General features: G+C 37.6%; 1 long non-coding RNA gene across 1 annotated transcript; it reads left to right on the top strand.

Moving 5' to 3' along the window:
* Positions 1-8,776: 8,776 nt before the first annotated feature.
* Positions 8,777-12,248, top strand: LOC135407237 (uncharacterized). Its single transcript, XR_010426777.1, has 2 exons — positions 8,777-8,882; positions 12,166-12,248. It is a non-coding gene; the product is annotated as an uncharacterized LOC135407237 (long non-coding RNA).
* Positions 12,249-15,253: the final 3,005 nt, after the last annotated feature.

The following is a 15,253-nucleotide window of genomic DNA, read 5'->3' as shown; positions in this document are numbered from 1 at the left end:
ACGCTCCCGGTCCGCTCCGTCCCGCGTGATTGCCTTGGGGGTGCCGGGAAGGGAACTGTGCCAGCTTAAAAACTTTGGCTTAAGGTAGGGGAGCCTGGGGCTGTCCGTGTAGGAGAGCAGCTGCTGACGGGCGTTTCTGTACAGAATGAAGATTAAAAAAAAAAAAGTAATTTAAAAGAACAACTCCTTGGAACTCCTTCATCCTTAAACGCTTCCGCCTGTGCTAATAGTGAAGCTAGAAAACCTCCCCGAGGAGCAGTTTTAAGTAATTCGTGCAATAATGTCGCAGAAGGAGCTCTGGACTCGTGGTTTCCAGCGTTTCTCTCCAGTGCCAGCTTTCCATAAAACCTTGCGTAGGCAGACGAGGGGCATGTATTCGGGAGTTAAATACGATCAGCCCTGTGGCGGGGCTGTGTGTCGCACACCCCGCCAGACGCAAAGCCACTGGCGCCGTCCCAGCGAGGAGGGTTCTCCTGGCTGCCATCTCAGGGATGTAATAGACTGAAATCCAACACTAGGTGTTAAAGATTTTGCCGTCGGGCATCAAAGAGTAGAGAGTCCGTCCATCTACCAACTTCATAGAAAATGCTGCAATATTATTTCGAAATAATTTACTGAACTCTGGCTACAGCATGTCAGTGGTATGCTAGAGCCACAAGTATCCTGATCAAGCTCCACAAGATGTGATTGAACCTTATACTGCACCAAAATTTTGCCTCATAACATGAGAAAGATAGCTTAGGCATAAAATATCCAGACATGCACAAAACTATAACTTATAATTTGCCTTTTATACATGTTTACAGCAATATACATATCTTGTTCTAGAATCTTTTGCCTCTTTGAAACACAATTGAGCGAGTAAGGAAAATATCACAAAATTTCACCTCTCTTAGAGGCATTTAAATTCTTCTCAAGTAAGCCTTTTTCCATAGTAAAAGCCTACTTCAACATTTGTTGAAGTTGGAACTTAGAGAAAGTGGCAATGGAGGGCTGTTGTTCACTGTAGCACCTAGTAAGGTCTGCATGATTTAGTGAGCAAAAACTCCAGCCTGAGGAACCACTCATTATGCAGTCACTGTGTTTCATTAAGACCTATTATGAGATTTGCTGAGATTAGTTTCCAGAAAAGCATAATGGAAGGGCTGCATTTGCTGATGGATTTTAGTAAGCAAGAAGAAGTGTGTGGTTTCAGAAATACACATTTTCATAATGATTTGGTTGCATTTATCTATGATGGGGTCTTCGGTTGCAGTTAGGGTTAAATTTGGGGTAAAAAGGAGCTGTATTTTGTGAGATGTGCAAGAGCACTGGCCTCAGAGCTTGTACCAGGACTATTCCTTTTTTTGAGTGCTAAACTGAACCTGATATCCAGCTGCAATCACATATTGGTGACTAATGGCTATACCAAAGCAAGGCATATTTCTTTCCCTTGCCACAACTGGCTTTTCTTCAAGGTCACAGCTGAGGGAGTATTTTGTAATAAAACAAAGTATTCTTGGGCAAAGGGGAGTAGGGTTGTTACTGTACAGGAGGCACAGTAGCATTTGTAGTCATGAAGGTATGGCAAGATTTGTGATCGCAGGACTTCCTCTACACATATCTGGTGTTTTAAGAGGCTATGTAGCTAAGAGTGAGGGAAAAGCTCCTCCAAAGACCAGCTTTAGATCACCAAAACCAAATGAACTCTATCAACCCTTCTAACTGCTGAAAACCAGTCTCCAAATTTACTTTTTTTTTTTTTTGTAATTGAAATAGGGTCACAAGAAAGTAGAACTACTGTTCTGAAATGCTTTTGAAATGCTTATCAACTTTTAACTTTTCAAAAAGGCTTTGTTGAAAAGTTTTATATTTTTCTGGTGCACATTAGAAAAAGAGCACAAGTTTCATGTCTCAGACCCAATAATTTATTAATCAAAATGGAGGGATGACATATGATTCTATCATTCTGTTCATGTTAATTTGTATTACACACTGCTGGTGAAAAATGTGATGAATCTTTCTGCATAAAATTGTTTTTTAAGTACATGACTACCATCGCTGCATAACACATAGCCTTTAAATATGTGTTTAGCTTTCAGTCTTACATCTTTGGGAAAATACAGACATTTGAAAGTTGAAGGAATCTGCAATGGGTGCTCAAACCAGTCTTTGTGATGCAAACATCTACTGCTACTTTGTAATTAGATGGATAAAAAGCAAAGGAGATCAAATGGTATCAGGCTGATTACTAGTATAAAAAGATAATTGTAGATAGTTAGAGAGCAATGAAATGACAATAATTACCCTATTCCCACACTGGAATATCTGATAAAACCTCCCATTGAAACTTCCTGATTTTGAATTGTATTTAAGAAATACCATCCATCTTTCATGTTGGATTCTAGTGTACCATAGAATGTACAATTATTTTCACAGAGAGAAGGAGATTTTTCTATGCCTTTATGACCACATGTGTTCGTCTTCTGCTCTAGCCAAGCAAATGCCACAGCAGTGATTGAAGCCAGGAAAAGTATGATTATCTGTGCAGACTGAGAATTAGTTTTGAAACTGTTACTGTGCTTTTTTTGAAGGAAACAGGGAGAAGGGAGGCAGGAGGTTGAACTGATTTAAGGGCATTAACACATTCAATGGCAAAAGGTAATCTCTTTTTTCTTTGAAACAGTTTCTCAGGAATTCAAAGTTCAAAGTAAACATCATCTAGTTTATATGAAACAATAATGAATTTCTAGTGTTTTCTGTAGTTCTACAGGTTACTGAAACACCTTTTTAATGTTTTCTGTTTTCCCCCTGTATCTATCATGATTACATGATGGAAATCCAAATGCTTTGTAATAACTTAAGTGTGGATACTGGAGTGATTACTGTTTAACTCTACCAGATTAACTGTTTGCTGTGTGAAGACAAGATCTGTCTCCTCTCATTTGTAGTGCTAGATGCTGCTCAGGCCTTTAGGTATATCTGGGCCTTGTACAATGTAGTCTCATGGTCTCTTTTCTGCTCCATGGCTCCATGTGTCTCAAAGAGAACCATTTAGTGTTGGAGGCAAAGAGCCAGGGAGAAGGCGCTAAGCTACACCTTTTGGGGCTCTACATTCAAAGAACTGTCACATTATGACTACCAAATTGTGCAGTGAGGCTGTTGTAATTGTGTGGTCCAGGACCATTCTTTTCTCATCATATGAACTGATACAGTAAATATAGCTGATTGACAGGTCACCCATCTCAAGTCTCACATTGAATTTTTTGTTCCAGCTGCATTAGGAATCATTTTTCAGAATACCATTGCTTCATACACAATTGAAATTCTTATTTTAGGCCAAAAATGATGGCTAAAGACAGTGCATATGGGCAATGTGACTGTGCAGTTCCACATATTTTGGAAATGACCGGCAGTCTTTTCTTGTGATAATGCTGATAGTAGAGAAACTTATCCTGTGAATGTTGAATACCTCAGTGTTAAAGGGCTCTATCTTCTACCTAAAATCTGACTCTTCCCTTGTAAAAATACTCTTCTGACTAACTTGTGTGTTATATAATGGATAGTGCATATATCAACTATATATCCTTTTTCAGAAAAAAACCTCATGTGAATTGGAATTACTATTGAGAGATTGAAAATAGTCTGGAACCTAGTATTTGCTGTGTCTGAAAATATATTCTCCCTTTTTTTTTTTCCCCCACAAGTCTATTAGCTTATAGCTTTACAGACACAAGACAGTGTTGATGAGCCTATAAGTGCAATAGGCCTAGTGAATGTGTTCGTATATACTTAAAAGTTTCTCTCAGGGCATTGGAATTTTTTTCACTCAATTAAGTGTTTTGACATCAGTCAGTCAGTCAGTCAGTCTGTCAGTCTTTTCCCCATCATTAACAGCCTCTTCTGAGAAAAGTTATGAAAGGATTTTTCATGAATTGCAAAGATGGTTTTTCTGCCAAAATGACTTATCACCATGTTAGACGAAGATTTTCAGCTACATGGGAAAAAATGCTTCTCTTACAGGTAACTATACATTAGCCTGTTTTTCAAGCTTCTATCTCTTTTCCAGTGTGGTACCAAAATGGGTCTGTCAACAATTTTGCCAAAAAGCACTTGGAATATTTTTGTGTTAATGCTTCTTTTCCCCTGTTAAGCTGTAGAGAACAGGTGAAACCTCTGCTCATAAGATATCAAAAGATAATGTCCCTAGAGATCTTTCAGTGGCAGGGTGCACATGTACGACATATTTATGATGACGTATTCAGCTGCAGGGGCAGTAGAACACCACTGTGCTTTGGAGTATTGAATAACTGTAAAAGGCACAGCATCAGCTTCTTCCAAGACTAACATTAGGGCTGCCCACAAATCTGCTATTGAAAATCATTCCTGAAGATGAACGATGGTTTTGGGTTTGTAATTGCTTCTTGGAGCAGCATACAGGGTTTTAAAGAAAGGTAAAATTGTGTTTCATATGGGAGTCTATAGAAAACAGTTGGCAGCAATTACACTGTTCTTTTTGAAAACAGGCAAAAGGTTTTCCAAGCTTAATTGTATAATGATCTATTCCTGAGGAAAAGCAATCTTTATAAATAACAATTCTGATGTTTATTGCTGTCCTTAAAAAATCTGCTCACTGAACTTGCTTTTACCACTTTTAAGAGGTTCTTTACCCAGTGGAATACCAGGCAGGTTATTTAGATGAAGTTTCCATTAAAAAGCACAGCTCCGTTTAGCAAAGGAAGTGCAGGAAAACTCTGAAATGATTGATGTGAAACAGACATTCATCCTTCATCTAAGAGCAGCCCATTTACGTGAGTGATTGTATAACAGTCATAATGTTTTAGAATCTCTTCAGCATCTTATGGTAGGATCAACAGGTTGGCCGTTGGCAGATGTACACGTATATATTTGCATTTTGTTTCAAATGCTTTCAGCTCCTTTGCCTCTAGCCATCTCTCCCTCTCTCCCCATTCTCTGGCAAGTCTTGCACTCCCTGTGTTTGCCTACTCCGCATCATCACGGGCTGAAGGACACTGTCCTCTGAGCTGATTTCTTCCTGAGACGTGAGTCAGCAAGCAAGGTAGCTGACGACATTGCCGGGATGTGCTGCGCAGAGATGTGCCTCTGCAGTGACGCCGCCTTTACTCACACAGGAGTCAGCAAAGATTTTTACATCACCTCCACACCAGGTGGCAACACATCCTGCTGCTTTGCTTGTGATCTGGATGTAAAGACACAAATGCTTATAATACGCAGCATTGTGCAGAATTCAGTCAGTATAGAATGGAAAAATCAGCTTGAGGTGTTGAATGTGTTCATATCCTGTCCACTGGTTTCCCTCCTGACTTTCTGGCTCCTATATTCGACTTTAAAGGAACTTTCCTTTTTTTTTAATGAGTACTGAAAAGTATCCAATCATCTTGGGATGTTCCACAAGAGGTGTTGTGATATTCAGCACAACGTTTATAGGACAGCTCTCTAGACATGTCCCAGGAGTCATTGTGTAAGGAAGATATATGAGGCAGGAGCTTGAGGTTGCACTGCTTAAGATGTGTAGATCCAGTTATCTAAAAGCCAACATCAGTTGTCCCACTGTGCTCACCAGGATGAGAAAAGTGCCAAAGGTCGCTTTAGTGCCTTTAGTTTGGTCCCTCTCCCTTGGATCACAACCTAGAATATGATCAAGTGTTTTTGATAACTTTTAGAGCTGTAGAATTTTCTAGAATTTGGGGCTTAATGGAAACTTTTTGACCGTTACAGGATAAGACTCAGTATTGATATATGTTCTTGATGACTTTTAGAATCATAAAGAGAGTAGCAATATTCTGGCTCTCTACCCCTTTCTTAAAAAAATAATCAGATGAAGTGTTTCTGAAATATGTATTGTTATTATATTTATATCATATTATATTAAGGTTGACAAAGACTGATGCAATGCCATTAACTAAAAGGAAGAAAATAATTTAATGAGATGGTCTAGATAGTGTAAGAGCATGCACAAAAACTGCCCTTTAAGATTTAGAGAATATTGTTGGCATTAATTTTAAAATGCAAAATATTATACATTATGACAGTTTTTTCTTTCAAATTTTCTGGTACCTAATTAATAAAAAACTTCTCTCTGCTAATAAAGAAAGATTCACACTCTTTGAAGGGTTAGCACCTCCAATTTAGACTGTAGTAAAAACTTTGGTCTTCTAAACAAGTGTTCGGAAAAGCTGCCTGTCTGTGTATGTCTGTGACATTCAGGCTGAAATGTTTTGTGTGGTATTCATGCTGCTAACTTAAGGCCTTTTTATTGCAGACATCTTCTGGGCTATTCATTGTGGATTCCCCTTATAGTTGCTTAAGGGACATCAGAGGTAGCCTCATCTGGAAAGTCTTTTAGTCTTTTATACTCTTAGCAGAAAAACAAGTGCCTGCAGGGTTCAGTTGATCTCATACATTTCTAAAAGGTCAGATGAATCATACCACAAAAGTGCTTATCTCTGTCTTGTGACCATAGAGTCTAGACAACTAGTTCAGATATCTACATTTCAGACATTTGCATTTGCTCAGATGATTCCTATCTTTTGAATTTAATTGTATTTCAAATGGAACTACAGACTCTCAGAGAATTTGATTATTAAACCCCAGAATTTTTCAGTTGGCACCCTAATTCTGCAAGCGTGGCTTGAATATTGATCTGAGTAATTCTAATCCATTTTTGGAGTAAGGGGACACAACTCCCACTACATCAGGTGAGAGACAAATCTGGTAGGGCCTGTTTCATTTCAGAGCACTGTGTTAGCGTAATAAAAACATAGCAAAAGCAGGGTAAGGGAGGAGTTTTTGTTAAAGGCTTACCTGTCTTATTTTTTAAGATTTGTACAACAAATGTAAAAAGCTGTAGTTAAATAAAAGTTTTTGAAGTATTTAAAATGCAGATAAGTAAACTGACAAATGAGACATTTATGGAAGACAGTATTACGAAAGAGGATGGGAAGATAAAGTGTATATGAAAGAAATTATATAGACAAAATTAAATTCTTGAATGTGAACTGAAATTAAGGGAATAAAAGTGCTTATGGAAATTTTTGCAGCTTTAAATGAAAGAAGAAAGAGAGGAAGGAATATGAAGGCGTGTGTGTAGATAAGTGACAGCATTTTAGGCAGAATGTCAAAAGCTTTGACATTGGAGTGAAGCCAAACAGAACCAGTGACAGTGAAATGTATGTATGGGACTACTTTAGAATTAATTGATTAATCAGCAAAATCAGAGGCTACTGTTCTGGAAATCCCCAAGAATAACTGCCTTTTAATTACTAATTTTTGGAATTCATAAGTTACCATGTAGCAAAGTGTTCTTAGTTCAAGGAGACTAGCAATGCAGGGTAAAATAAACACCGCCTAGCACTCAGAGACCATCTCTGACTATCTTTACAAGAAGACTGAGACAGAGATTGAAGATTGAGGTGGCAAATGTAGCTAAATACTATGTTATCTATAGTGTGTTGTGATGATGAAAACATCCCTGACTACTCAACATAATGTGGTGAATTTTGAGCTGCCCAACCTTACTCAGGAATGAGGTCTTTTGTTTACAACAGATTTTATAAAAACATGAATTTGGTGCCTAACGATTGCTATCTCTTCCTCTTAAAAATGCTGTAGTTGAACTGGAAAAAATTCAAAGACAGGTAAAAAGGATGATCTAAACTATGGTGTGGTTAGAACAGGAATAATAACTAGGTAAACCAGAGTTCTTTACCCAAGAGAAAAAACTGTTCTATGGAAATGTTAAAGCAGGTTAAAAAACCCCAACTGGAATGAAGGTGGTACATTAGGGATTTCTTGTTTAGTCTCACTTCCAATAAAAAGGATGGAGAACATCAGTTGATGCTAACAGAAACCTCATTCAAAGGAAGCAAGAATACTTAGTTATTCATCTTGGCTTAGCATCTGTAATATCTTTTGCGAGAAGCTCCACAAATTCACTCTACAAAGTTTACATGCCTTCAAAAGAGTAGATAATTTAATGGAAGGAACACCCATCAATACCTATTGAACATAAAGACCTTGTCTCTGATTGAGGAGTTGTAGGTGTTACAAGTTTTTGGGGGTTAGGTCATCTGGGAGAAGTTCCATTACGTGCCATATTGTTCCCTTTTTACTTTGAGTGCTCTTTTGGAGACAGAGTACTAAGCTTGATGAACCACTAGCCTTTGTTCAGACCTAGAATCACCCTTATGTTAGAAACAATGCTGATCTAAAATAAAAATAGATTTAATTGATAGCATTAAAATAGACTTGCAACAAAAGTATGTAATTTATATTGAGATTTTTTCAAGTAAACATACGAAATTTATCAGATTTCATTGAGGTAGAGTGATTTCTTTTTATTGCATGCATGAACTACAATTTTCCTTACTATTGTTTCAGGAGTGTGCTTAAGAAGACTGAAAATGTTTGAATATGTCAGTCCTGTAGCAAAACCAGTGAAGATTATAAATAGGACAATAAGTGGTGAAGAGACATATTATCTTTAACTCTGCTTTCTAATTCTCTTCCTCAGACTTATCTAGTTTGCTTCTCTTTTCGGTTTGATTCACTAAACCAAATGTTTAATTTTCTATCTCCCACTTGCTTTAGGTTAGTAAGTGAAGTTGTGCCAAACCCAAGAACATTGACTTCCTGGTTTACATTGTTATCAGTGTGTTTCTTTTCCATTTACGGGAGAGCGTATTTGCCTTGTAGTACCTACTCTGTGGTAAGTGCTGCAATCACTCCCATTTTCCTGCTTCCCTTCTCCAGGACTGCAGATCATAATTTTCCAGCATGTTATGTGAATACAGATGGATCTTCTATTTGTGGGAGAGAACTGCACAGTAATAAGAAATTTGATCTGGAAGAAGAAAACGAAGGTAAACAACTGTTTGCTGGTGTTGTGATGATGTATGTGAGGCTTGAGAGGGAAAAGGCACCTTTTAATGTAATTTTCATTTTAACAGAATTATTGAATGTGGCAGCATAAAAATAGTTAACATTTCCTGCCCTACAGTCTTGTATCTGGTTTGATGCAGAAAGTCAGAACCAATTTATGGAAATTGGCATTAAAATGAAGGTGAACTCCTTATATTCAATTACATAGATATATTAATATGAAGACAGTAATTTAGAACATCTTTAAAGATACTAAATTCTTCTACCATCAAGTTCATACTCACTAAAGTCTATGTGAGAATTTCTTTTTGCAGTACTTGGAAACATACCACCCATCTGTAGGTGGGTATTACGGTTCTCCAAGCTTTCTTTTCCATTACATAATCAAACAATACTCAAAGTTATGTTGAAAAAAGAGTTTTCAGCGGGCAACCTGCAAAAATAGCTTACCAAGAGATTTTTTCAAAGTGTGCATAGACATCAGTGACTGAAAGATTGTAGTTGGAAACAGACCTTTAAAGAATGCCTCAAATGGATGAGCTACTGTGTTGCGATAGAGAAACTGGGAGTCTGGAATTACTTCAAGTAGCGTATCTGACCTGTAGAATATTGGTATGTGTTAGTGCTTATCTCTTTCGAGTGTATAGGTTGATTTTGATAGATGGTAGTTAGGGGCAGGAGGAGAAAGTGGAGAAGGAGATGCAGCAGAGAAAACCTTAAAAATTATAGCGCTCTCAGTCTGGACAAAGACAGAAGCTAATGCAGCGCAACCAAGCATCCTTTCTCTCAGGAGAAAAAAAAAAGAATGTACTCCATGCTAATTTAGAAAACATTAATTTAGATGATATTGTAAACATTTGGGATGAGATTCTGCTTGCATAAATTTAGTTATACAGCTCAGAGTTACATCTGAGCTAGAAGTCAAAATGTGTGATTTATTTTGTCCTAAAGTGGAAATCTAAAACCTATTATGGGATACAGGTGACATCTAAAGCCAAGTGAGAAGTTTTCCATTCTTTGTTGAGGTAAGGGTGCCCTTTATGTGCTGTGGTGTAGGAAGAGGAAGATGAGTGTGGAGAAAAGAAGTTTCTTTTTCAGATTCAAATTCCGGAGATTCATGGTCTTGTTTTCATGAAATGTTAGGTTGGGAGATTAATCAATATAGCTTCTTTGGCTTAATAGAGTCACAGTAATGTGTATTGACTCTTCAAAGAAAGAGACTGGTTGTAAAGAAGTATAAAAGCAGTATGGAAATTTATGAGGAGGAGGGAGAGATTTTGGGCTCGAAACAGCGATACTCAGAATTTCATTTGACACAGTGAGAAATTGCTCTGCTGGAATCAAAACCTCCGTCTAAGGAAGGAGCATCCTCCCTGTTGGATGCTGTGAGGTGTCTGCATCCAGTTAGTGAACTGTCAATACAGACTGCAACAACACATACCCACACTTGTGATGTGCATATATGAAGTCATGGGCTCTTTCACAGTGGTGTGAGATTTAGCAGGTTGTAAGGAGCTGCACAGATTCACAGAAAGCTGGAGCACCCACACCTCTAGCAGGAGATGTGTAAGGAAGGGAACCAGCACTCCCAGATGAGATGTGTGTGCTTGTAACTAACTACTCAGTGGTCCTGTGAAAAAGATTTGCATGTATAATTGTGTTTATGTGTCTGTGATTAGAGCTTTTTGGGTGGGTTTTTGTAGGAGGTAATTTTTGTTTGTGTATATTATAAGCATTTCATATGCATCTAATATTGCGGTTTATTAACATTTTGTTTGCATCTAATATTGTGGTTTACTTGTAATGCTGAGTCTTAAATATAGAGAGCACTGATTGCTGGTTAATTACATGCTGTTAATTGCTTCAATTTTGATTTTCTGTCTGATGATGTATCACCTTTAGCCAGAGATCTCTGAGCTTGGTATACTGTGACTGCTCTAAGCATTGCTGCGTGAAGTACAGCACCATGGAAGAGAAAGAATAGGTATTTTTTTGCTGTTGCATAGTAGCAAAGCTAATAGCTTGGTGGTAAGTAAGTTTTTGATTCATGGTGACATCTTGCCAGTCTCTGAAATGCCTACCATTGAAACTTTAAAAATTTTGCTGTAGATGCAATGAAAAGATCCAATAAGCATCAGTTTTGTTATCAGTTAACTTATAGTAGTTCTTGAGGGATAGAGGAGGATCCTTCTAAAACTAGGAGCTTGATTAAGAAACATAATTCAAGAAGGACAAGTCATAGTTTCTGCATTATGACTTGAAAGAAAAGGGAAGTAGAGTAGGTATTACTGGTGGAAATTAATAAAGCACCAAGAACATTTCCTGTGAGGCATTATGCAAAGTGCTGCAGTCCAGTTTTATGGTGAACAGATTCGTCAAAGACAAAGTCTTGATTAAAACCTTGGAAATAGATAGTTGAAATCAATTTTCATTTAGTTAGATGACATAGTTAAGATATGTTTCACTATTTCTAACCATTTCTAGAGTTTGCAGCAAGTTCATAGGCTTTAGATTTTGATCTTGAAGAGCTTTGTGAAGTTATGTGTACAGTAAGCAGAGACTGTGATCTATGTTGACTTTTAACCTACTTTCAGGAAATAAGGCACTGTCTTAGCCATAATTGTGAAGCACCGTTGTGCAATCCTTAAATAGTTAAAATATTAAATTTTTAGTCATTAAGACACTATTTGCAAAACTGCATCTTACTTTTCTTCTTCATGTTGCTTCATGCTACAGTTTTGTCATTTCTGTTTTTAGTTCTTCAAAGATACTGGTATGTCTTGAACATTTTTTTTTTACTTCTAGAAGGAACAATTGAAATACAATATTAAGTAAATTACATAAAGACTCTAACTAGGTGGCCTTGGCAACCCTTAAGGAAACTCATATTGTTATGAAAAAATAGTATTTTCTTCTCTTTTTTTAATTCTGATTACTCAGATGTAGCATTGCATCAGTGCAGAACAGTTAAGTGTTATGATCACTGATAATATATGGCAAGAATACATTACATCTAGAAACTATCAGAGTCCTTTTTGAATTTCTGTGTGCTGAATGCAGATGGGACATCAGGCTGTCAGCTCTGTAACTCACTTTATTCCTGGTACCTAATGGACAAATTTAAATATTAAAGTGTTTATATGTTATTATGTATTTAATCAGAGATGGAGGTTTTGGTCAGCCCTTCAAGGATACAGACTCTACAATTTACATCATAACTACATCTGTTTAGACAGGCATCATTCTCTTTTTTTTTCTGTACAGAAAATGAGGATTTCCTGAGATACTTCTGCCTATCCTTGCCAATATTTGATAAAGAGAAGGATCTAATGTTCCTAAGAAAATAATTGGCACTAAGGAGTTCTGTTTGTTCCGTGATCTTGTAATATGTTTGTGAAGCATTTTAAACTCTAGATAGAAAACATACTAATGTGTGCAGCAAAGTGTCTCTACTTGTTAGATAATCATTATTCCTAACAAGTGATCAGATCCAACATACTTTTTCATCTGTTGTCTTTTTATTTACTCCTTCTACATTCGGATCATGAACACCTTTCAATGAGACCAGCAGCTAAGCAGAATGAGAAATGGTAAATTTGAAAGAACAGCTTAGGGAAGCCAAGCAAATAAATAACTGACTCTGCTTATGGCTGGGAAACTTACAAGGTGTATTGATTCTTAGTGTTTTTGAGAGGCATTAACTGTTCATTTCTTTTTTAACCACACATAGAAGCCTGTATTTCTAAAGCCTTATTGTGGATCCAGGGCTATAATTTGTTTGACTAAGTAGTTGATTTATTGCTATAGTACTTTTTCCAAAAGCTAGGGTTTTTTTCTTTCTCCTAATATCTGGTGGTACCTTACCTAACAGAGCAGTGCTTAAGCAGTTAATTTCATATTTGGAAAAGCTTTCTGTAGTGCCAGACCATCTCCAGAATATTCTGATACAGCTTCTCCTCACAGACAATACTAATGTGATGGTATTTTTATAGGGTTTTTTTTCTTGAGGTTACATGGATTTTAGCATTCATATAGAGTGAAAACTCCATTTATCCTTTTATCTGATCTCACTTATCTTTCCATTACACAATGTTGATTATTAGGAACTATTCAAATTTGGTCATGGGTATTTCAGTTACGTTGTGTTGCAAATTTAGCACTTTTAGAGCGTGTCATGCTCCTCCCTTGTCTGCATAACTTGATAGGACTGTAAAGTCTCCTTTGGATTTCATAATGTTCCGACAAATACAGATCATCTGAGTGTGTAGTCTGCTTTTGTTGTCTTCTTTCCCAAAATAATTTATATGTAAGCTCCTGAAAATGTGGTACTGAGAGGAATAATGCTTGGAGTTTTTAGCTTTTATTTTCTTTGATAGCCTCTGTAATTATTTGTTTGTTTACCAGTTCATTTCACATAATCTTGCATACCAACTGACTTAAATTTTTGGGACCAGTTTTGTGGTACAGTAGTTCTCTAGGTACTTTGGGGTTATTTTTAGAGAAAGGCAACTTTTCCTGGGGAGATACGTGAAATTTCAGAACAAACTTTTCCAGCAAACTTGTACCATATTTTGAAATGAATGAAGAAAGGAAGTGATGGTGACAATGAGAAAAGATTCAGTAAAACAAATACAGGCCTGTTCAAGAGGGAGTTTTGAGTTAGCCTTGCATTCCTACAAATGAGAGGTCTTAATCATGGTTTGATATTCAAATACTATTTAAAAACGAAGTAGCTAAATATCATTCATCAGTACTGTTGCTGGGCTTAAAGAAAATAAGAAATTGAAATCTAGAGAATCGGAATCTTACAGTTTTCAAATCAGTTGTTAATTTTGCACATTCCCATTTGTATGTGCTAACTATAAGATAAACAAGAAAGAATTTGATAGAAAGGTGTTCCATTGAGAGTAGGACTTCATGCTGATTTTCCTCAAATGTTCTGAGTACTCATGTTCTTTCAAAACCAGTAGAAGCTGCAAGTGTTCACTACATGTGGAGCTGAACAGTACAGGTGAACTTGCTAGTCAGCTAGTATTATTGAACAGTTGGAAATGTTTACTAGCCACAAGCCTTTCCTTTTCTTCACTCACATAGTATAGACACTCTAGATAGTATTAAACTCTTACACGAAGGAACTGTAACTTTCAGAGCTTGGCCAGTAACATTCTTAGGGATCCTAATGCTTTTCTTCAGAAGTAAGGGTAGCTAGCCCAGATTCAGCCTAAAAATTTCCTTAGTTCCTTTTAGCTTCTCTGATAGTGACCCAGATCTCTGCTGATATAAATACCTGCAGTGAAGCATCTGGCTCTGAGAACAGCCAGAAACATGCATCTGGCTGTGACAACATACAGCAACTGACTGTGACAAGATTCAGACTTGGGATTATTTTTATTTTTAGAATGATGTCATTGCTAGGTATTTTTAATTATTTCAGTCTAATACCTGAACAAGAGAATGATGAAAAAAGGTGCTCTGGTTGTAACTTTTTTTTTCTGTCAATAGAATATTTTTACTCAACTGAGCCTTTTATAGTTCTCCTATAAGAGTAAATGAAAAAAAAAAATTCATGGGCAGGATGGGTTCACTGGCCTTCAGGCAGCCATCCTAGGAGAAGGACAACTCTAATCCCAAACCTGGGCAGATGGAGCTCGCTTAGCCCTGTAAGGCCATCCATCTAAGAGAAGGACACTCTAATTAAACCTACGTCCTAAGGACCTTGCTGTCAGCATCCACCTTGCTCGACCCTGGCAGATGAACCTTAGGATTAAAGGGTGAGTCCAGTTCTGCGCATGCTGTGTCTCACCTAAAAAATCCATTGTGCAGGCTTGAGGGTGATATCCACATTTGTAAAGCTCTGTAGCGACAGACGAGGGATGAAACGGCAGGTGAAAGGTGCACTGGAAGCTGCAGACCCAACCCTGTATGCAGGTGGTTCAGGACGTTGGTTGCCTGAGACTGACCCTGGAGATGACAGTCTCTTTGGGCAGCATCCTGAATGACCAAGCAGCCTTTTTCAAGGAGAGCACTGCTTGCTCCACTCGGAGAGGGGCCTAGAAAAGGTGGCCTAACCAAAGTTCATCTCCCCTTTACCTGGTTGGTTAACCACGGCCAATGGGCATCTTCTGATGCGGTCAAACAAAGTCCAAGAAACAAAGACATACACTTGCCTTCAAAGTGTACCCAAATTGACACTCATGCTGGAACATCAGAACCATGCTTGATACTGTGGATAGTGGTCGTCCTGAGCACCGTTCTGCCCTAATTGCCCACAAACTGTCACGTCTCAACATCGACATAGCTGCTCTCAGTGAAGTTCATCTCCACGAGGAAGGCAGCCTTAGAGAACATGGTG

This window comes from Pseudopipra pipra, chromosome Z (assembly GCF_036250125.1).
Source record: "Pseudopipra pipra isolate bDixPip1 chromosome Z, bDixPip1.hap1, whole genome shotgun sequence".
Lineage (NCBI taxonomy): Eukaryota > Metazoa > Chordata > Aves > Passeriformes > Pipridae > Pseudopipra > Pseudopipra pipra.
The sequence above is the reverse complement of the archived record's forward strand: the minus strand, read 5'-3'. Positions and strand labels throughout refer to the sequence as shown.